General features: G+C 40.8%; 1 long non-coding RNA gene across 1 annotated transcript; it reads right to left on the reverse strand.

Annotated features, from left to right (window-relative positions):
* Nucleotides 1–1,081: 1,081 nt before the first annotated feature.
* LOC132541241 (uncharacterized) lies at nucleotides 1,082–21,218 on the reverse strand. The gene is made up of 3 exons (XR_009552409.1): nucleotides 21,071–21,218; nucleotides 18,695–18,791; nucleotides 1,082–1,165 (listed from the first exon to the last, which is right to left on the reverse strand). It is a non-coding gene; the product is annotated as an uncharacterized LOC132541241 (long non-coding RNA).
* Between the last annotated feature and the right edge of the window lie 846 nt (nucleotides 21,219–22,064).

Below are 22,064 nucleotides of genomic sequence, written 5' to 3' on the forward strand. Positions count from 1 at the left end.
AAAATATGCCCAGGGGCCCCCATAGGACCTTGCCCTCAACTTGGATCAACAACGGTAGAGAATGCTCCATCCACCAAAGGGAGGATGGACAACATACTCTATGCTACACGTGAGGAAGATGGGTCAATATTGGGCCAGCTTGGAATGTTCCTACTCATGACCACAGAATTTGAGCTCAGATCTACAGGGATACAGAGGTCACATAGGCTCCTAAGCTGAATATGGGCCCCAGACCAAATCAATTTGATGGGGTTTATAGTCAACAATATTTATACCCCTTTCCCTTATTAGGGAGCTACTCTCTTCCCTGATTCAGCTTTCTGTTTCTTTTCCAGCCATTACATCATCTCCCCAGACAATAACTTGGATCCACCTGCATATCAGATTTCAGACTCAGGGGAAAACAAAGAAAAAAGAAAAAAAAAACAACTAGTATAGTCATAGGCCCTTTGGAATATAACTAAAATAGGTGTACTAGCTATCTACAAAATGGAGACCCCCCCCCCCCCAACTCTTCATTCCAGCCTTTAGGTCCATGATTGTTCAACAATTTGTTTGACTTTCTATGTTAACTCTCTTTTCAGCCACCAGGTTCCAGATGCTAGCATGATGCCAACCAGACTTCCCTGGACAGATGACCCCACCAATGTGTCCTGGAGCTCTGCTTCCCCAGAACCCCACCCTACTAGGGAAAGAGAGAGGCAGGCTGGGACTATGCATTGACCAGTCAACGCCCATGTTCGGCCGGGATTTAGAGAAGCTACACCTTCCACCTTCTGCATCCCACAATGACCTTGACCCACTCCCAGAGGGATAAAGAATAGGAAAGCTATCAGGGGAGGGATGGGATATGGAGTTCTGGTGGTGGGAATTGTGTGGAGTTGTACCCCACTTAGCCTATGGTTTTGTCAAAGTATATATATATATGGTTTTGTCAAAGTATATATATATATATATATATATATATATATATATATATATATATATGCCCAGGGGAGTGGGTGGGTAGTGGTATATCCAGTTGAGTGCACACATTACCATGTGCAAGGACCAGGGGTCAAGTTCCTAGTCCCTACCTGCAAGGGGAAGCTTCACTACCAGTAAAGCAGTGTTGCAGGTGTCTCTCATTCTTATCTCCTCCTCCGTCTCTCAATTTATTTCTGTCCTGTCAAATAAAAGAAAGAAAAATCCAGGTGGTGCTGCACCTGGTTAAGCGCACACATTACAGTGCACAAGGACACAGGTTCAAGCCCCTGGTCCCCACCTGCAGGGGAAAGTTTCATAAATGGTGAAGCAGGGCTGCAGGTGGTTCTCTGTCACTTTCTCTATCTCCCCACCCCTTTCAATTTCCATATATATATATTAGGGCCAGACAGGTATCCTAGCTGCATCATATTTAAAAGATCCAGAGTTTGTTCTGCAGTACCTCATAAAAAAAAATAAAATCATTCAAACTCTAGATAGGTACTATTACAATTTTTTTGATGTCTCCTCATCTACAGGATAGCTGATAATTTACCTCTTGCACTATTCATTAAAGTCACTGATTACTTTCAATAATGACTGTTTTGTGCCTTTACTTTCCTCATCTATTCTCTTCTGTATCATATTCTAAATAGTTTACTAAATAATATTCCCACGCAGGAAAAGTAAGCAAATGGTGGCTAAAGCTCTAATTAGATTTTTTTTTTAACTAACACACCACTCAGTTGGCTGTTGGGTGGTGACAGGACATGAGGTAGGATTTCTGCCCTTTGCAGTACCAATGTGCTATCTCACCAGGCCTCTATAGTGAGATCTTATTCTGAAAAATAAAATGATCACAGGATTTTCAATAAAAGTGAATACATGGAAATAATCTTGAAAAGGAAACAAACAGGGATGTGTTATTTATTTTATTTTAATGAGAGATACTGAGAGAAAAATGCAGAGAGAAAGACCAGAGTGCTGCTCAACACTGGCTTATGGGGGTACTAGGGATTGAACATGGGACCTTGGATCCTCAGGCATGAAAGTCTTTTTGCACAACCATTTTGCAAAATAAATAAAAAGGAAACAAAAAGCATAAGGGCAATATTATCCTATCAGTAATCAAACACACTACAAAGCTCCCATCATTGAAAAATGTGGAATCATTGCTGGAATAGACATTGCATCAATATTACAGAATCAGGTAACCAGCGACTACATATAAGAATATGATTATGCAGCAAAAAGTAGACTTTAAAGACTCCATAAAGCTCATAATGAAATAGTGTTTACATAGACTTAGATACCCTCCTCACCTACTTCCTATTACACTTCCCTCACTCACTCCAAAGCTAACCTTATCAAAGCAAGGACTGCAAAAGCTGAATAAGGGCAAGAGACTGGCATACTTTAACAATGACTCTTTAGTCACTATCAGGCCACTCCATCAGCTGGGGCCCCATTCGGAGAGTCCTGAGATTCCCAAACAGACATGATGGGCCTAGACCTCAAATAAATCCCTCTCCCCAATGTTACCAGTCGTCTCTATTAGCAACAACACAATAGACCCCTTTGTGGGCCCCCATAGGACCTTGTCCTCAACATGAATCAACAATGGGAGAGAATGTTCCATCCTCCGAAAGGAGGCTGGACAACATACTCTATCTTTCACCTGAGGAAGATGGGTTCTGAAATTGGGACAGCTTGGAACATTCCTACTGATGACCACAGAATATGAGCTCAGATCTACAGGGATACAGAGGTCACATAGGCTCCTAAGCTGAATATGGGCCCCAGATCACATCTAATCAATGGGGTTTACAGTCAACAATATTTATATACCTTTCCCATATTTGGGAGCTACTCTCTTCCCTGATCCAGCTTTCTGGTCCTTTTTCCAGCCGTGACATCCTCTCCCCAGACAATAACTTGGATCCACCTGCATATCAGATTTCAGGCTCAGGGGAAAAAAAAAAAAAAAACTAGTATAGTCATGGGCCCTTTGGAATATAACTAAAATAGGCCTACTAACAATCTACAAAACAGAGACCCCCAACTCTTCATCTTCACTATTCCAGCCTTTAGGTTCATGATTAGTCAACAACTTGTTTGGCTTTATATGTTACCTCTTCTTTCAGTCACCAGTGATGCCATGATGCCAAACAACATGATTCCATGATACCATGATGCCAAACAAATTTTCCTGGACAGACAACCCCACCAATGTGTCTTGGAGCCCCACTTCCCTAGAGCCCTGTCCCACTAGGGAAAGAGATAGACAGGCTGGGAGTATGGATAGACCTGTCAACGCCCATGTTCAGCGGGGAAGCAATCATAGAAGCCAGACCTTCTACCTTTTTATGCATCCCATAATGTCCCTTGGTCCATGCTCCCAGAGGGATAAATAATAGGAAAGCTATCAAGGGAGGGAATGGGATATAGAGTTCTGGTGGTGGGAACTCTATGGAGTTTTACCCCTCCTACCCTCCTATCCTATGTTTTTTGTCAGCATTTCCTTTTTATAAATAAAAAGTATATATATAAGAATATAAGATGCCCCACCTGCATAGTGGAAGCTTCACAAGTGGTTAAGCAGTGTTGCAGGTATTTCTCTCTATCTCTTCCTTCTCTATCAATTTCTCTCTGTTCTGTTCAATAAATAAAAACAATTTCAAAAAGTGAAAAAGAAAAGAATATAAGATAACTGCAGCATTTCAAAGCGGTGGAATAGGATGGAATATTTAACAAACTACTTTCAATGACAAAGGTCCCCAGACTATTAAATGGGGAAAGGAGAGGTGAAAAAATCAGTTTGAATGATGTTGGAAAAATTGGGTTGAAATACACAGAAATGAAACTGAACCACAATATATTTCACCAAACACAAAAGTAGATTCCAAGTGGATCAGGAATGGATGTTAGGCCAGAAACTGTCAAATACTTAGAGGAAAATATTGGCAGCACTCTTTTCCATATAAATTTCAAAGGTATCTTCAATGATATGAATCCAATTGTGAAGAAGACTAAAACAAAAATAAACCAATAGGACTATAGCAAATTAAAGAACTTCTGCACAACAAAGGAAACCATCACCCAAACAGAGAACACCCACTGAGTGGGAGAAGATCTTTTCATGCCATATATTAGACAAGAGACTAATAACCAAAATATATAAAGAACTTACAAAGCTCAGCAATAAGAAAACAAATGACCCCATCCAAAAATGAGGAGAGGATATGAACAAAATACTCACCATAGAAAAGATCCAAAAGGCCAACAAACATGAAAAAAATGCTCCAAGTCATTGACTGTCAGAGGGATGCAAATAAAGACAATAATGAGATACCACTTCCCTCCTGTGAGAATGTCATTCATCAGAAACAGTAGCAGCAACAAATGATGGAGAGGTTGTGGGGACAAAGGAACCCTCCTGCACTGCTGGTAAGAATGTCAGTTGGTCCAACCCCCATGGAGAACAATCTGGAGAACTCTCAGAAGGCTAGAAGTGGATCTACTCTATGACCCTGCAATTCCTCTCCTGGGGATACATCCTAAGGAACCAAACACACCCATCCAAAAAGATTTGTGTATACCTACATTCATAGCAGCACAATTTGTAATAGCCAAAACCTGGAAACAACCCATGCATCCAACAACAGATGAGCGGCTGATTAAGTTGTGGTATATATACACAACAGAATACTACTTAGCTATTAAAAACGGTGATTTCACCATTTTCAGTCCATCTTGGATGGAGATTGAAGAAATAATGTTAAGTGAGATAAGTCAGAAACAGAAGGATGAATATGGAATGATCTCACTCATAGGCAGAAGTTGAAAAACAAGATCAGAAGAAAAAACACTAAGCATAACTTGGACTGGAGATGGTGTATTGTACCAAAGTAAAAGACTCTGGGGCAGATGGGTGGGAGGATTCAGGTACTGGAACATAAAGGCAGAGGACCTAGTGGGGGTTGTATTGTTATATGGAAAACTTGGAAATGTTACGTGTGTACAAACTATTATATTTACTGTTGACTGTAAAATATTAATCCCTAATAAAGAAATTTTAAAAAATGGTGATTTCACTTCTTCACCCTATCTTGGATGGAGCTTGAAGGAATCTTGTTAAGTGAGATAAATCAGAAAGAGAAGGATGAATATGGAATGATCTCACTCATAGACAGAAGTTGAAAAACAAGAACAGAAGGGAAAACATTAAGCAGAACTTGGACTAGAGTTGGTGTATTGCACCAAAGTAGAAAATTCTGGGTGGGGGTGGGGGGTGGGGTTCAGGTCCTGGAATATGAAGGCAGAGCAGGACCTAGTGGGGGTTGTATTGTTATGTGGAAAATTGGGAAATGTTATGTATGTACAAATTATTGCATTTTACTGTGGACTATAAACCATTAATCCCCCAATAAAGAAATTTTTAAAAAAGAATATATAACAAACCAAGTTGGAAAAGTTGGCTATCCATTTAGAAAAAATTAAAGTTATCCCCCCAGTTCTTGCCAATTCAAAAAATTGAACAGACTAGAAAAAGTGTACATCAAATACAAAAATAAGCATAAAGGGTTAAAATGGAATATTGTGGGAGTTGGGCAGTAGCACATTGGGCTAAGCACAGGTGGAGCAAAGCACAAGGACCAGCGTAAGGATTCCAGTTCGAGCCCCTGGCTCCCACCTACAGAGAAGTCACTCCACAAGCCATGAAGCAGGTCTGCAGGTGTCTATCTTTCTCTCCCCTTCTCTGTCTTTCCCTCCTCTCTCTGTTTCTCTGTCCTATCCAACAATGACGACATCAATAACAACAACAATAATAACTACAACAATAAAACAACCAGGACAACAAAAGGGAATAAATAAATATTTTACATGGTAGAGGAGAAGGTGAGAGACATAGAGCATTACTCTGGCACCTTTGATTGCTGGGACCAAGCTCAGGAATTTATGCTTATAAATCCAATGCTTTTTTTTAAAATCTTTTTTAATGCTTTTATTTATTACTGCATAAATATAGAGAGGAACTGAGATGGGAGGGGAAGACAAGGAGAGAGACAGAAAGACAACTGCAGCTCTGCTCCACTGCCTGCATGAAGCTTTCCCCTGCAGGTGGGGACCAGGGGCTTGAACCTGGGTCCTTGTGCACTGCAATGTGTGCGCTTAACCGGGTGTGCCACCAGCTAGCCCCATAAATCCAATGCTTTAATCACTGTACCACTTCTTAGAAGGTTCTTGATAAATATGTGTGACCACTGACTGAATAGTGGGATATAAGTAAAGTGTACACTCCCTTCCCTTCATATCCAAAAACTTAAGACTAATACTAAAAGATCAACAAATGGATGAAAATGTCATTAAGTAAAAGTTTCTGTAACAGTTGAAATTAGTCACAAACAACTCAGATTTTTGCTATTGAACATAATAAGTACATATACATGAGATCCAAAAAATAATCCAATTGCCCAGGTATGGGGTGTCAGTGTACTTGAAAAAAAAAAGATGCATTGGGGTGTGAAAGGAGTGAGGGTGCAGAGGACTTTTTGGGGGTGGGGGGTGGTTGAAGGGTTTCAGTAGCCAAAAGTTAACCTGCATTGGCAGAGCAAGATGTGTGACCAAGCAGAAGTTGCCTCATTCCACTAGATGCCTGATGGAGTCTTTTTTTTTTTTTTTCTGCCTCCAGAGATACCGCTGGGGCTCAATGTCTACAGTACGAATCCACTGCTCCTGGAGGCCATTTTTCCCATTTTGTTGCCTTTGTTGTAGGTGTTATTATTGTTATAGCAGTTGTTATTGTTAGATAAGACAGAGAGAAAACAACGGGAGACAAAGTGGGGTAGAGAAAAACAGACACCTGCAGACCTGCTTCACCACCTGTGAAGTGACCCCCCTGCAGGTGGGGAGCTGGAGGCTTGAACCGGCATTCTTACTCAGGTCCTTGAGCTCTGCACCATGTGCACTTCACCTTTGGTGATACAAACCCAATTGCAAGGAAGACTAAAACAAAAACAAATCAATGGGACTACATCAAATTGAAAAGCTTCCGCACTGCCAAAGAAACCATCATACAAAGAGACCCCTCACCGAATGAGAGAAGATCTTCACATGCCATACATCAGACAAGAGACTAATAACCAAAATATACAAAGAGCTCAGCAAACTTAGCAACAACAACAACAAAAATAAATAAATAAATGACCCCATCCAAAAATGGGCAGAGGATATGAACAGAACATTCACTACAGAGGAGATCCAAAAGGCTAATAAACACAGGCTAATAAATTGCTCCAGGTCATTGATTGTCAGAGAAATGCAAATAAAGACAACACTGAGATACCACCTCACCCCTGTGAGAATGGCATACATCAAAAAGGACAGCAGCAACAAATGCAGGTGAAGCTGTGGGGACAGAGGAATCCTGCACTGCTGGTGGGAATGTAAATTGGTCAAACCTCTGTGAAGAGCAGTCTGGAGAACTCTCACAAGGCTAGACATGGACCTTCCATATGACTCAATAATTCCTTTCCTAGGGATATAACCTAAGGTCTCCATAATGTCCAACCAAAAAGATATTTGTACACCTATGTTTATAGTGGCACAATTTGTAGTAGCTAAAACCTGGAAGCAACCCAGGTGCCCAACAACAGATGAGTGGCTGAGAAAGCTGTGGTCTATATACATAATGGACTACCACACAGCTATTAAGAACAATGAACCTACCTTCTCTGACTCATCTTGGATGGAGCTAGAAGGAATTATGTTAAGTGAGCTAAGTCAGAAAGACAAAGACGAGTATGGGATGATCCCACTCATAAACAGAAGTTGAGAAAGAAGAACAGAAAGGTAAATTAAAAGCAGGATTTGACTGAATTTGGAGTAGGGCACCAAAGTAAAAACCCTGGGTTGAGGGAAGTTCGGTTTCACGGGGGGGTGGGGGGGTGGGGGGGTGGCGTGGGGGGCCGGGGGTAGAGAATGGGATGGGACACAGTTTTTTGTGGTGGGAATGGTGTTTAGTACACTCCTATTAATATGTAGTCATATAAATCACTATTTAATTAACATGAGGGGGAAAAATTGATTGAATGTCTCGAACTTTTTAATGTACAGACCATAGGCTGAGTCTTTGATGCGTTGACTCTCTTAAAAGCTTAGACCAGGGAGAACAGAAGCAACCAGTGGCACATCTGTATACAAATAATGTCAAAGGGCATAAATTATGGTGATATTGTGTATGATACAGCAAATCCTAGCAAAGGGATTTTTTTCAAAGTTAACCCAATTGCTAAATAATGATTATAGCAATAACTAGCTATTGCCTTCTTAAGCCCTAGAACAGCAGGAACCTCCCACCTCCTCTATAGAGCCTATATTTTCCCCAGTCCTGGAACCTCTAGAGTAGGGCTCACTTTCCTGCATGCTTCTCTCAAGTCATACCAAGTTATATCACATCTGCTGATCCTAACCTAATCAACACAACAAGTACCACCTCAGCATGCTTCACTTCAGACTGTGTCCAGAGATGTCAGGTATGTAATGCCAACCCTTCAGCCTCATTACTCCAGTGAGACCTTGCCTTTTATAGGATTCTCTAATTCCACTCCAGGTGGTTCACTTCCTAATAAAGTCTCAAAACCTATAGACCAGGTCCCATGAGATAGAGCATATGCTCACATGTATCCATAAATTAGAGCAAAATATATACCTGAAAGCAAAAGTACACAATAGTCTGCAGTGATTCAGTATAAAGTTCATAATGAAATAGTGTCTACATAGACTTAGATACCCTCCTCACCTACTTCTATTACACTTCCCTCACTCACTCCAAAGCTAACCTTATCAAAGCAAGGACTGCAAAAGCTGAATAAGGGCAAGAGACTGGCATACTTTAATGATGACTCTTTAGTCACTATCAGGCCACCCCATCAGCTGGGGCCCTAGTCGGGGAGTCCTGAGATTCCCAGACAAACATGATGGGCCTAGACCTCGAATAAATCCCTCTATCCAATGTTACCAGTCATCTCTATCAGGAACAGTACAACAGACCCCTTTGTGGGCCCCCATAGGACCTTGCCCTCAACTTGGATCAACAATGGTAGAGAATGTTCCATCCTCCAAAGGGAGGATGAACAACATACTCTATCTTCCACCTGAGGAAGATGGGTTCTGAAATTGGGACAGCTTGAAACATTCCTACTGATGACCACAGGATGTGAGCTCAGATCTATAGGGATGCAGAGGTCACATAGGCTCCTAAGCTGAATATGGGCCCCAGATCACATCTAATCAATGGGATTTACAGTCAACAATATTTATATACCTTTCCCATATTTGGGAGCTACTCTCTTCCCTGATCCAGCTTTCTGGTCCTTTTTCCAGCCATGACATCATCTCCCCAGACAATAACTTGGATCCACCTTCATACCATATTTCAGGCTCAGGGAAAAAACAACAACAAACATACCTAGTATAGTCATGGGCCCTTTGGAATATAACTAAAATATGCCTACTAGCTATCTACAAAAAGGAGACACACCCCACCACCACTCTTCATCTGTACTATTCCAGCCTTTAGGTTCATGATTCGTCAACAACTTGTTTGGCTTTATATGTTAACTCTCTTTTCAGCCACCAGGTTCCAGATGCTACCATGATGCCAACCAAACTTCCCTGGACAGACAACCCCACCAATGTGTCCTGGAGCTCTGCTTCCCCAGAGCCCCGTCCCACTAGGGAAAGAGAGAGACAGGCTGGGAGTATGGATAGACATGTCAATGTTCAGTGGGGAAGCAATTACAGAAGCCAGACCTTCCACCTTCTGCACCCCATAATCACCCTGGGTCCATATTCCCAGAGGGATAAAGAACAGGAAAGCATGGGAGTCAGGCGGTAGCACAGAAGGTTAAGTGCAGGTGGCACAAAGTATAAGGACCAGCATAAGAATCCTGGTTCGGGCCCCCGGCTCCCCACTGGAGGAGAGTCTTTTCACAAGCAGTGAAGCTGGTCTGCAGGTGTCTTTCTCTCCCCCCTCTCTGTCTTCCCCTCCTCTCTTCATTTCTCTCTCTCCTATCCAACAACAACATCAATAATAACTACAACAATAAAACAACCCGGCAATAAATGGGAATAAATAAATATTTAAAAAAGAGATAGGAAGCTATCAGGGGAGGGGATGGGATACGGAGTTCTGATGGTGGGAACTGTGTGGAGCTGTACCCCTCTTAGCCTATGGTTTTGTCAATGTTTCCTTTTTATAAATAAAAAACAAACAACATTTTAAAAAAACCTCAAAGCCAACATTTTTTTTACCTCATGTGGGTTTCTAACCAATTGGTCCAACTGTCTTTTCACTATTACATTCTCCCTTCTTGGCTCTTTCAGATTTCATAAGCCTACATAATGATGAATTTCTTGTTTATGCACTTAAGACTTTCACTCCTTTTTGTCACAGCACATTTGACTACTTGTACAATAACTGCTTTTTACTTAAGTTTTATCTATACACTTGGAGGTAAATTTAGGAGGGTAAAAAGTTTGAAGTTTTGTTTGCTCCCGCCATTCCTAGTACTGAAAACAGTGTCGGCTATTCCTAACACTGAAAATAGTTTGAATTTTAACATTATAGGTCTTATTTGCTCATTAGACATTCAAGACAGTAAGTTGAGGAGGTAGTTGAGACTTCAGGGAATAGGCCTAGGATATTAATGTATAGGTGGTATTAAAGCCACAGACCAACACTGAAAACAGTGTTATTTTAAAGAGTGAATTCTTTGTGATCAGGGAAGTATATCAGCAGGTAAAATGCAGGACTTGCAGGCATGAGGTCCTGAGTTTGATTCCTAGCACCTCATGTGCCAGAGTGATGCTTTGGCTTCTCTTTCTGTCTCCCTTATATGAAACAAATCATATAAAAAGAAAAAAGAGAGGAGTAAGGTGATAACATTATGATTTTAGCAAAAAAAATTCCAAGCAGTGCTCTGGTAAAGAGAGGAGAGACGAGAAAGGAAAAAGAGACGAGAGAGAGAAAAAGAACTCCTATATAGTCAAACCTATTTAAAAGTACAGGGGAAGCTTCATGAATCAGTGTCATTGGAGCAGGAAGGCAGCAAATAACTGAGGAGTTTGTCAGTGGTGAGAGTGAACATTTTTTTTAAAGTTTGTTTATTTATTAGATAGAGACAGAGAGAAATAAAAAAGGAATGGGGAAGATATAGAAAGGAAGAGACAAAAAGAGACACCTGTGGCATTGCTTTACTGATCATGAAACTTCCCCCTGCAGGTAGGGGCTGCCTTGGGGTTTGAACCTGGGTCCTTGCACACTGTAACATGTGCACATTTTTGGTGCACCATGACCTAACCCTGAGAGTGAACTTTTAGGTTGACTGTACCCAAGACTGTGATTCTGTGAAATTATGGTCATCAGCAGCTCTCTGAATACCAAACACAGGGGTCATTGTCAACTATTTTAAGATAAAGTTTCCTCTCTACCCTAGCTAAGGAGGTAGCATTAAGCTGGCTGGGTCTTCTCTGACCACTGCACGACCCCTCTGCAGACTTCTCTTAATCTTGCTGGTCTTTTAACTATAGATGTTATTTAACACTGCTTTTTTTCTTTTTGTTAGTTTGTTTTTGTCTTCTCTTTTTTAAGTTTTTTTTAAAAATATTTATTTATTCCATTTTATTGCCCTTGTTGTTTTATTGTTGTAGTTATTATTGATGTTATTTATGTCGTCGTTGTTGGATAGGACAGAGAGAAATGGAGAGAGGAGGGGAAGACAGAGGGGGGAGAGAAAGATAGACACCTACAGACCTGCTTTACCTCCTGTGAAGCAACTCCCCTGCAGGTGGGGAGCCAGGACTCGAACCCGGATCCTTATGCGGTCCTTGCACTTGGCGCCACATGCGCTTAACCCACTGCGCTACTGCCCGACTCCCTTTTTAAATTTTTTAAATTTCTTGACTTCCTCTCTCTTAAAGACTCCCTCTGAACTCTTGTTAATCATTATCTTTAGATGATATCAACTGTATGAAAAACATTAGCAAAAATGCTAGAAGGAACTTTTGAAAAAAAAATTCTGTTCTATACTTTAAGAAGTTCTAATTTTGGTTCAGAAAATTTAGTGTGAGCCCAGCTCTGTCACTTACTAGTAATGTACCCATAGGCAAGACTTGTATTTTCTCTGGACTTGTTTCTGTATTTATTCAGGGAGGGTAATAACATCACACATACATTATCTTAATGTATAATATTTGGATGTCAATGTGGATAGAGAATTTTCAAAAATATTGCTTATTCTGTAAGCATAGATTCTATTATGACAGTCCATTGTCTACATGGCATAATAGTTGATATGGGAAATTGTGTTTTCTTTCAATTAATGTCCATTTCTTTTTTTTAATTAAATTTTTAAAAAATATTTATTTACGGGAGTCGGGCTGTAGCGCAGCGGGTTAAGCGCAGGTGTCGCAAAGCATAAGGACCGGCATAAGGATCCCGGTTCGAGCCCCGGCTCCCCACCTGCAGGGGAGTCGCTTCACAGGTGGTGAAGCAGGTCTGCAGGTGTCTATCTTTCTCTCCTCCTCTCTGTCTTCCCCTCCTCTCTCCATTTCTCTCTGTCCTATCCAACAACAACAACAATAATAACTACAACAATAAGACAACCAGGGCAACAAAAGGGAATAAATAAACAACAAATATTTTTTTAAAATTTTATTTACTCCCTTTTGTTGCCCTGGTTGTTTTATTGTTGTAGTTATTATTGTTGTCGTTGTTGGATAGGGCAGAGAGAAATGGAGAGGGGAGGGGAAGACAGAGAGGAGGAGAGAAAGACACCTGCAGATCTGCTTCACCGCTTGTGAAGTGACTCTCTTGCAGGTGGGGATCCGGGGGCTAGAGCTGGGATCCTTACACCAGTCCTTGCGCTTTCTGCCACCTGGGCTTAACCTGCTGCGCTACCGCATGACTCCCTAATGTCCATTTCTTTTTTCTTTTTTTTTAAAGCTTTTTTTTTTTTTTAAGGTTTTATTCATTTATTAATGAGAAAGATAGGAGGAGAGAGAGAAAGAACCAGACATCACTCTGGTACATGTGCACTGGGGATCAAACTCAGGACCTCATGCTTGAGAGTCCAATGCCTTATTCACTGCACCACCTCCCAGACCACTCTAATGTCCATTTCTAAGGAGAGGGCTGTGTGTGTAAGTCCAAGATTGCCTTTTCTGTCCAATGTCAAGACTGAGTCAAGTCAATACTACCCTGTAATTGCCAGTGGACCAAGAAGAAACTCTCAAGTAAACTAAAAAAATATGCAACCAGCAGAACTGCACTGAAGCTCCTTTGTTCATATCAATTAGGACTGTATTTTACTCCCAGAGGTTAACAATTCTCAGATTATCATTGATTTCATTCACATCAGCCCTGCCTGCTTGCTGACGATGGGATGATAGTTGGAATCTGGCTGCTGAATCATCTTCCTCATTAAAGGGACTCATGTGGGGCTTCAGGCAGACCCATCAGAACATTCCTATGAAAGAGAGGGGGAAGTTTCAACACACTCCAGGCTGAACTTTCCTTTTAGTTGAAGATCAGACAAGTAGATTTGAGTTTGTGTTTATTTGTTTGTTTATTATTACTGAATTTTGTTTGTCCCCTACTCCATGACAGAAAAGTGCATTTGGAAAGGGGGAAAAAAAACCTACTTGTTTTATAGTTGATTCCATGAGAAATCAAACTACTTATTTAAAAGTAGGAAATAGCTACATCACCTACTACTTCCTAAAAAAAAAAGTAGGAAACATTTTAAGCTGCTCAGCTGAAATTTTAATAGATCTTGTCTAATCATTAACATACAAACATCCCTAGCTAGAATATTTCAGAGCGATGACTTCTTAACAGGATCTAAAATCAACTATTTCCCAAAAGGCCTGTTAAAAATTACACATTTGGAATTTTGACTTACTTGGCTGCTGAATTAATTCCCTTTTGACATTTCCCTGGCGTCTTGGGGCGAGGTCAGCAGCCTTATGCCATTCACTCTACCATATTTAAATAAATGTGGCTCCAGATTTGATTACTTGTTGGAGGAAGGGTGACTAACTATGCCAGTTTTCCTGGAAATGAGGAATTTCCCAAGACACAGACTGAGTTTATCATCTTAGAAAGGAAATCCTCACAAGGCAGGTGAGGAAATTGAGACCCAGCAATATGAGTGGATTTGCCCTTTGTAGCTAACACCAGGACCTAGGTCTCTTCAGTCCTTGCTCAGGACTTCACTAACACACTGTTCTTATCTATGGCAAAGAGATATGGAAACTGTGAGGAAGGACTCGTGGGTATTTGTGGGCTTTATTTCACATGTAATCAAAACAAAGCAATAATCCAAGATTATTGTAATTAATGATAGTTTGACACAAATAGTTTGAAGTAACATACATATAATGACCATGATGGTCAGCAAAATAACTTACCTGAATAGTGTGCCTGCTGTCATGCATGCAGCTAACATTTGAGCCCAGCACCACTGTGTTGATGAAAGCTTTGGTGCTTTGGTATCTGTATCATTTGCCTGCGCACCACCACCCTGCCCCTCCCCCCGCACACTATCACATCTGTAAAAAGTCAGCCTAAAGTGGTGAAGCTCCCAAGCCAGAAAAAAACACACACACACACACACACAAAATTAACCCCAAAACAAACTGTATATGTATATGCATATGTATATGTATACATATACGTATATGTATATATCATACTGTTTTTGCAGCAGCACACTGTTTTATTTCATTGTTGCTTTTGGTTTTGTGTTTACAGTTTTGCACACTAGTCAAACATGGGAATCAACCCAGTGGCCATCAAAGGATGAATGGATAAGCCAAATGTGGTAGACATGCAATGTATTATTATTACACCTTTAAAAGGAAGGCAATTGGTAGTCGGGCAGTAGCGCAGCGGGTATAGCGCACGTGGTGCAAAGCGCAAGGACTGGAGGAAGAATCCCAGTTCACCCCGGCTCCCCACCTCCAGGGGAATCGCTTCACAGGCGGTGAAGCTGGTCTGCAAGTGTTTATCTTTTTCTTCCCCTCTCTGTCTTCCCTTCCTCTCTCCATTTTTCTCTGTTCTATCCAACAACGAATGACATCAACAACAACAGTAATAACTACAACAAGGCTGCAAAAACAAGGACAACAAAAGGGGAAAAAAATTGACCTCCAGGAGCAGTGGATTCATGGTGCAGGCACTGAGCCCCAGCAATAACCCTGGAGGCAAAAAAAAAAAAAAAAAAAAGGAAGGCAATTTTACCATATGCTACAAGGTGGATGAATCTTAATGACATTATACCATCATACTAAATGAAATAATCCAGTCATAAAAGGTAAACACTGTATGATTCCACTTATTGAGGTACTTAGTAGGTGGATATTTAGAGATCTAAGATGTGGGGCTGAGTGGTGGGGACCAGGGCTTGAACCTGGTTGAGTGCACCTGTTACAATCCACAAGGACCCAGGTTCAAGCGCCTGGTCCCCACCTGCAGGGGGAAAGCTTTGCAAGTGGTGAAGCAGGGCTGCAGGTGTGTGTCTCTCTCTCCAACTCTATCTCCCCCTTCCCTCTCATTTCTGGTAGTCTCTCTCTCTTTTAAATATTTTATTTACTTATTTTTTAATTTTACTTATTTATTATTGGATAGAGATAGAGAGAAATTGAGAGGGGAGGGGAAAATAGAGAGAGAGAGAGAGAGAGAGACAACTGCAGCCCTGCTTACAACTCATGAAGCTTTGCCCCTGAAGGTGGGTACCAAAGGTTTGAACCCAGGTCCTTGTGCACTATAATGTGTGCACTTAATCAGGTGCACCACTGCCTGGCTGTCTCTATCCAATAAACAAATAAAGACAATTAAAAAAATAAGTAAAAAGATCTAAGCTGCAAATACTATTAGAATCTGACTACTTGAGATAGTAAAAAATCATAGCAAACAGAATGGTGATTATCAGGAGCTCTGGGGAAAGGGAATCTGAGAGTTTCATGGGTACAGAGTTCTAGCTTTGTAAGATAAAAAAAAGTTTTGAAGATGAATGGTGGTCATGGTATTTATACAGTCATGTAGGTGGACTTTATCACTAAACTGCACATTTAAGATAGTAAACTTGTTATGCCTATTTTATCACAATTTTTAAGAATGAAAAAAATCTCAAAATAATAACCACAGTTCATCTATTCCACTGGTAGAGTTTCTGGTAAGGAGAGCTAGAAAGTACTTTACTACCATTTATTAGCTTAGGGATGGTCTGTCAAATCAAACCACATTCTTTAGATAAGGAGTTTGGTTTGCTTTGATATGTTATGACCTTCTCCTTAGTGAAAGTGTGGAATTTCCAGATGTGTAACACCCACAAAAACCAGTAGAAACTCATAATCTGGCACATAGAGAGTGCTCCACCACCACTTTTCAAATAAATAAACACTGGCAAAAGTTAACATCTAGCTTTAGCATTCTGCAGAGGTGAGTTTGCCTAGAAGGTGATGGAACTTAAGCTTCAGGACTTCAGACTTTAATAAAGCCCCTTCCAGAAACTGGGAGAGGCCTAAGCAGTGTGTTCACATAGTCATGTGTTCATATAAATCTTCCAAAAGTCAGACTTAGCTTTTAATTAAAGAGGGCCTCCAAGGTTGTATAGTTTCATATTCAAGAAAACCTGGATCTCCCACTCTACATACTGCCTTTCTAAGGACTCTGCTAATTACTATTCTATGGTGACCTTATATAATCCTCACAACAGCCCTATGAGGTAGTGCTGGTGTTATCTCTACTTCTCAGATGAAGAAACCAGATAACCTGACCACAGTCACCCCATTCAGGAGTGATAGGCAAGATTTGTACCCTAGCATTTGAAGCCAATTCTAAAACCCTGATGAAGTCTAGGGGAGGCCAAACCTGACTAGATCACATTAACATAGGTGGTACCTACAAAACACTATCATTTTACCTATCTTACTATAATAACAGTGATGGCTGGTGTTTTAAAATAGCCTACGATTTGGTGAAGACGTTTATTATACAGGGTTTTCCTTACCCACTTTCATTTAATATTCTAGTACAGTAGATGGAATCAATTTTAGGGCAGAAGGAAGAATGTAAAAGGAGAGGAAGAATGTAAAAGGAGAGGAAGAAAGGAAAACGGATAAGCCTATGGTCACTAGATTCTCTGTATATCTTCCACAGCCCCCCCCCCCCTTCCTTTTTGAATGATGTGCAAAACTACTTTGTCTCTTGGGAAGTTCCATTTTGGTTATCTTTTATTCGTATCTGCTCTGTCCCCTGAGGACTTCTACTCTGGAGGCCCTATTTCTAGTCTGAAAAGTCAAAGGGCAGAAAGGAATCTTTCCTGTAAACATCCTCGGGGCCACTCCCGGAAAAGGGAACTAGCAATGCTGCTTCCTGTCTTTATTCAGGTTCTTGGAGCAAATAATACAGTTTTCTATTCCACTTAGTAGTCACAGGGCCAATAGGAGAACAGAAATGAAAATGTCTCAGGCTTAAAAAATATCTTCCGATTGAGGACTGTTTTCTCTTTGGGTTCACATTCCTGGCTTAGAAAACTAATTCACACACCTGGCTGCCCTCCAGATGCTGGTCTAGCACTATGCTTGCCACTTCAGAAGTGCTACAGACTTGATTCCTACATCCTCCAAGAGGTGCTGCCAAGACCACACCCCACCAAGTTTGCCCCTTCTCCAGAGTTTTCTGGTCTGACTTCCCTGTTTCTGACCTCAGTGCAATTCTCACCCAGCTGGACAAACTTTAAGGCCACCTCTGATGATTTCTGCCCTCCCACAGTCCCCATAAATCACTGAGGGCCCTGGACTTTCCTTCCTGTGAATCCAGACTCATTCTCTAACACTTGGTTCCTAGCCCTTTTCTTCTTGGACTCGGGCTACTACAATTGCTTCCTGACTAGTTTTCTGCCTTTAGAGCTACTCCCTTGCAGACATGAATTTATTGTCCAGTAAATCCTAAACAAGATACCTCGCTTGTATGCACAGACCCCCTCTCAAATGCTTGTATCTAATTTCATATGTAGGGTATATTTCTTAAACTTCCCAGGGTGGAGGAGATAGCACAATGGTTATGCAAAAAGACTTTCAAGCCTGAGGCCTTCAAGTCCCAGGTTCAATCCCTAGCACCACCATAAACCAGAGTTGAGCAGTATTCTGGGTAAAAGCAAAACAAGACAAAAATAACCAACAACAAAACTCCCGGGCAGAGGGCAGATATCATAATGGTTGTGCAAACAGACTCTCATGCCTGCGGTTCCAAAGTCCCAGGTTCAATCCCCCGTACCACCATAAGCCAGAGCTGAACAGTGCTCTGGTAACAAAACAAAACAAAACAAAACAACTCCCCAAATTATATAAGTTTCAGAACTTTCAAAAGAGCATTTTCTCCACCTTTATCCACTTTGCATTCAGCTTCCATATTAGTCCTCTATTATTAATTCAATAGGTATATATTTTTCAGATTATTTTAGGTTCACAGAGAAATGGCAGAAAGCATAAGAAACCCCTCTAACTCCCCTGCCCTTACAAAGCTAGGACTCTGCCTACTGTAGCTCCTCCATAGAGGGTGCACTGTGACAATGGACCACACACCATTATCATCCCAAGTCCAGAGTTGACATTAAAAGTAAGCTTTCTAATTCTACTACTTTGCTCACCAGGAGATGCTTACCTGGTATAGCCAAGCGGGAGGCCCTTGGTTAGAGCCCCTGGTCTCCAGATAGGTCCACCTGCATGTGATCTCTCCATTTCTCTCCCTCACTCTCATCCTATATTTGGAGGTGGAAAAAAAGAGTCCACAAAAGTAGTCACACAGGTACAAGGTAAGTCCCAGCAAAACTTTAGAGGCAAATACAAAACTAGAACAAATAACAACTACAACAATAGCCTGCCAGCTCAGAAGCTTCCCTAAAGTTTATCTCCTTGATTATAAAAGGCTTTTCATAGACTCCCTGAATTTTACTATACAAGTTTATTTTCCATCTACATAAATTGCCACAAGCTACCATATCGATGAGAATTAGTGTTTAGAAAAGTGAAATGTTTTACACATTATGAAATTAAGTATGTTTTTTTTTATCTTATTTCCCAATAATACCTACACATATACTTCACAGAAGGACTCTCCAAGCTGGCCATTCCTCTGGTCACTTTGCAGCTTTCCTTTGTTGTTATTTTGTGTTTGTTTGTTTACTTATTTATTTTTACCAGAGCACTGCTCAGCTCTGGTTTATGGTAGTGTGGGGATTGAACTTGGGACTTTGGAATTTCAGGCATGAGGGTCTCTTTGCATGACCATTATGCTATTTAACCGCCCCCCAGCTTTGTTTATACCACCTTCACACAGACTGAGGTTAGACCTGACTCAACTAAGATGCACTAAGACTATTTTTTTTTTTTTTTTTTTTTGCTACAGGGTTATTGCTGGGGTGTGGTGCCTATAGGAGGAATTTTTTGCTTGTTTATTTTTATGTTTATTTTTTATGCTATCACTTTTTTTTTTTCACCAGAGCACTGCTCGGCTCTGGTTTATGGTGGTGCAGGGAACTGAACCTGTGACTTTGGAGCCTCAGGCATAAGAGTCTCTTTGCATAACCATTATGCTACCTACCCCTGCCCTATTTTTATGTTTATTTTTTTAGTTTTTATTTGATAGGACAGAAAAATTGAGAAGCAAGAGGAAGATAAAGCAGGAGAGAGACAGACCCTTGTAGCACAGTGTCATAGTTGGTGAAGCTTTCCCTGTGCAGGTGGAGACCACCCCTATCCCACTCCACCCCTAGTGCCAAGACTTCTTACAGGATGTCCAGCTGTCTCCAGCTGACCATCACAATCAATCCTGTTTGTCTCTTTTGGTCCTGACTCCCTCCTGGCATCCTGCTTTCTGTGTTCCTACCTGCACGAAGAGCAGCACATTCTCATTTGGTAAGTTAATGGACCAGGAGGTTCTTTTTTTTTTTTTCAAAATAATAACAAAGTCCAATATAGCTATCTCAGTTTTTTTTTAACTTTTTTATTATTTATTTATTTATTTATTCCCTTTTGTTGCCCTTGTTGTTTTATTGTTGTAGTTATTATTGTTGTTGTCATCGTTGTTGGATAGGACAGAGAGAAATGGAGAGAGGAGGGGAAGACAGAGAGGAGGAGAGAAAGATAGACACCTGCAGACCTGCTTCACCACCTGTGAAGCGACTCCCCTGCAGGTAGGGAGCCGGGGTTCGAACCGGGATCCTTATGCTGGTCCTTGTGCTTTGCTCCACCTGCGCTTAACCCGCTGCGCTACAGCCCGACTCCCGCTATCTCAGTTTTTTATCCAATCAAAATAAAGACTTCAGGAAACCTTACAAGCAGGATTATCTTATCATAGAAAAGACAGTTTACTACTCAAAACACACACACACACACACACACACACACACACACACACAAAGGACTTAATCTCTGGATATATTCCATTAGTTTCTGTGTAGTACTCTTGACTTCAGAGAAATTCACAGCATTTTTCTCCATTGTGGCACTGTCTGAGGTCATGGAAACCACTCTGCCTGGCATTTGTGAGGCTACAGCAAATCTGGGCTCCACCACCTGTGTAGCTCCTGTTCATCAGCTGCCTGGGGGCACATTTTACTTTGTTGACTCTTTTCTTTGTATAACTTCTTGTGCATATATGTCATTTTCTCAACTAGAATGTAAGATTTGTAGAGAACCTGTGTAAGAACCGTGTTTAAACTCTCTAGCAAGACCATGCCCATAGAAACTGTTCAATCAATATTTGTCCAATGAATGAATCAACTTAGAATAGACTCTCTAAGCCTTTGTAACCAATAGTTCTCTTATTGGAGTATGAGTGCCCCATCCTGAGGCAATTTCTTTCAACAGACTTTTTAAAAAAGTGTTCACTGGGACAAATTGCTTTGCATCTTAGTGAAACCTGAAAATGTAATACACACACACACATACATATATATATATATGATGTGAAAAATACACAGTATCCTCCTCAGGGAAGTAGCAAGCCTCAGCAAGGAAAATTAAAACACAAATACACCTTATAACTTGTTGCTTAATTGATCCCAGTAATCAGGCTTTGTTGGTGGGTACATAGACAGTATGTGTTTCTGGCTTGATCTGACTTGATGGCAGGGCAGCCTTTCACCCATGTGCTTATGCTTGCACAGCAACCATAGTGCTTCTTTCTCTACCTGGGTGATTTAAAAAGAAAAAGAAAGCAACTTAATATCTTCCTGGACAAGTCTTGATTTTATATTTAAAACTGACATAACAGCAATTAAAAAAAAATTATTTAACTCAAAATTATGGGTTACCTTTCAAAAATAGAAGTAAAACCAGGCTAAAGCCTTGTTTAGAATGTTCATTGTTCAGGGTTGGGTGGTGGTGGCACATCTGGTTTAGCACACATGTTATCATGTGCAAGAACTCAGGTTCAAGCCCCTGGCCCCTACCTATAAGGGGGAAACTTCATAAGTGGTGATGCAGTGTTGCAGTTGTCTATCTTTCTCTTTCCCTCTCTACTTTTCCCTTCCATCTCAGTTTCTTTCTGTCTATATTCAATTAAAAAAAAAATGTGGAGACTTCCAGAGGCAGAGTTCCAGAATAGCAGCAACTACATCTCTCTCCTCTCCCAGTCAACTAAGAATAACAAAGAAGATCACCTGAGAACACAACAAGACAAGACTTGGAATACTTTGGGAACCCACCAAGTAATGGGTTAGGAGTGAATAATTAAGCCAAAAAGTTTATTTATACATAAAAGCCCATAGTCTCCCATAGCCTACAGGGAAGATAAAGAAAAAAAAAAGTTTAAAAGCTACCTTGCTTAACCTCAAGGACTGAGAAAACATTTAAACAACTGTTAATTTCCACAACTGTGAACTCTTTAAGTACCTTACTTAGACACAGCTTAATCCAGGAAAGAGTGATCAGTGGATTGAAAAGTAGAGAGGAACCTCATAACACACCAAATACAATGCTTAAACCAAGAAGAAACATTGGAGAAATGAACAAGGACAAAAGCCCAGCTA

Source organism: Erinaceus europaeus, chromosome 11 (assembly GCF_950295315.1).
Source record: "Erinaceus europaeus chromosome 11, mEriEur2.1, whole genome shotgun sequence".
Lineage (NCBI taxonomy): Eukaryota > Metazoa > Chordata > Mammalia > Eulipotyphla > Erinaceidae > Erinaceus > Erinaceus europaeus.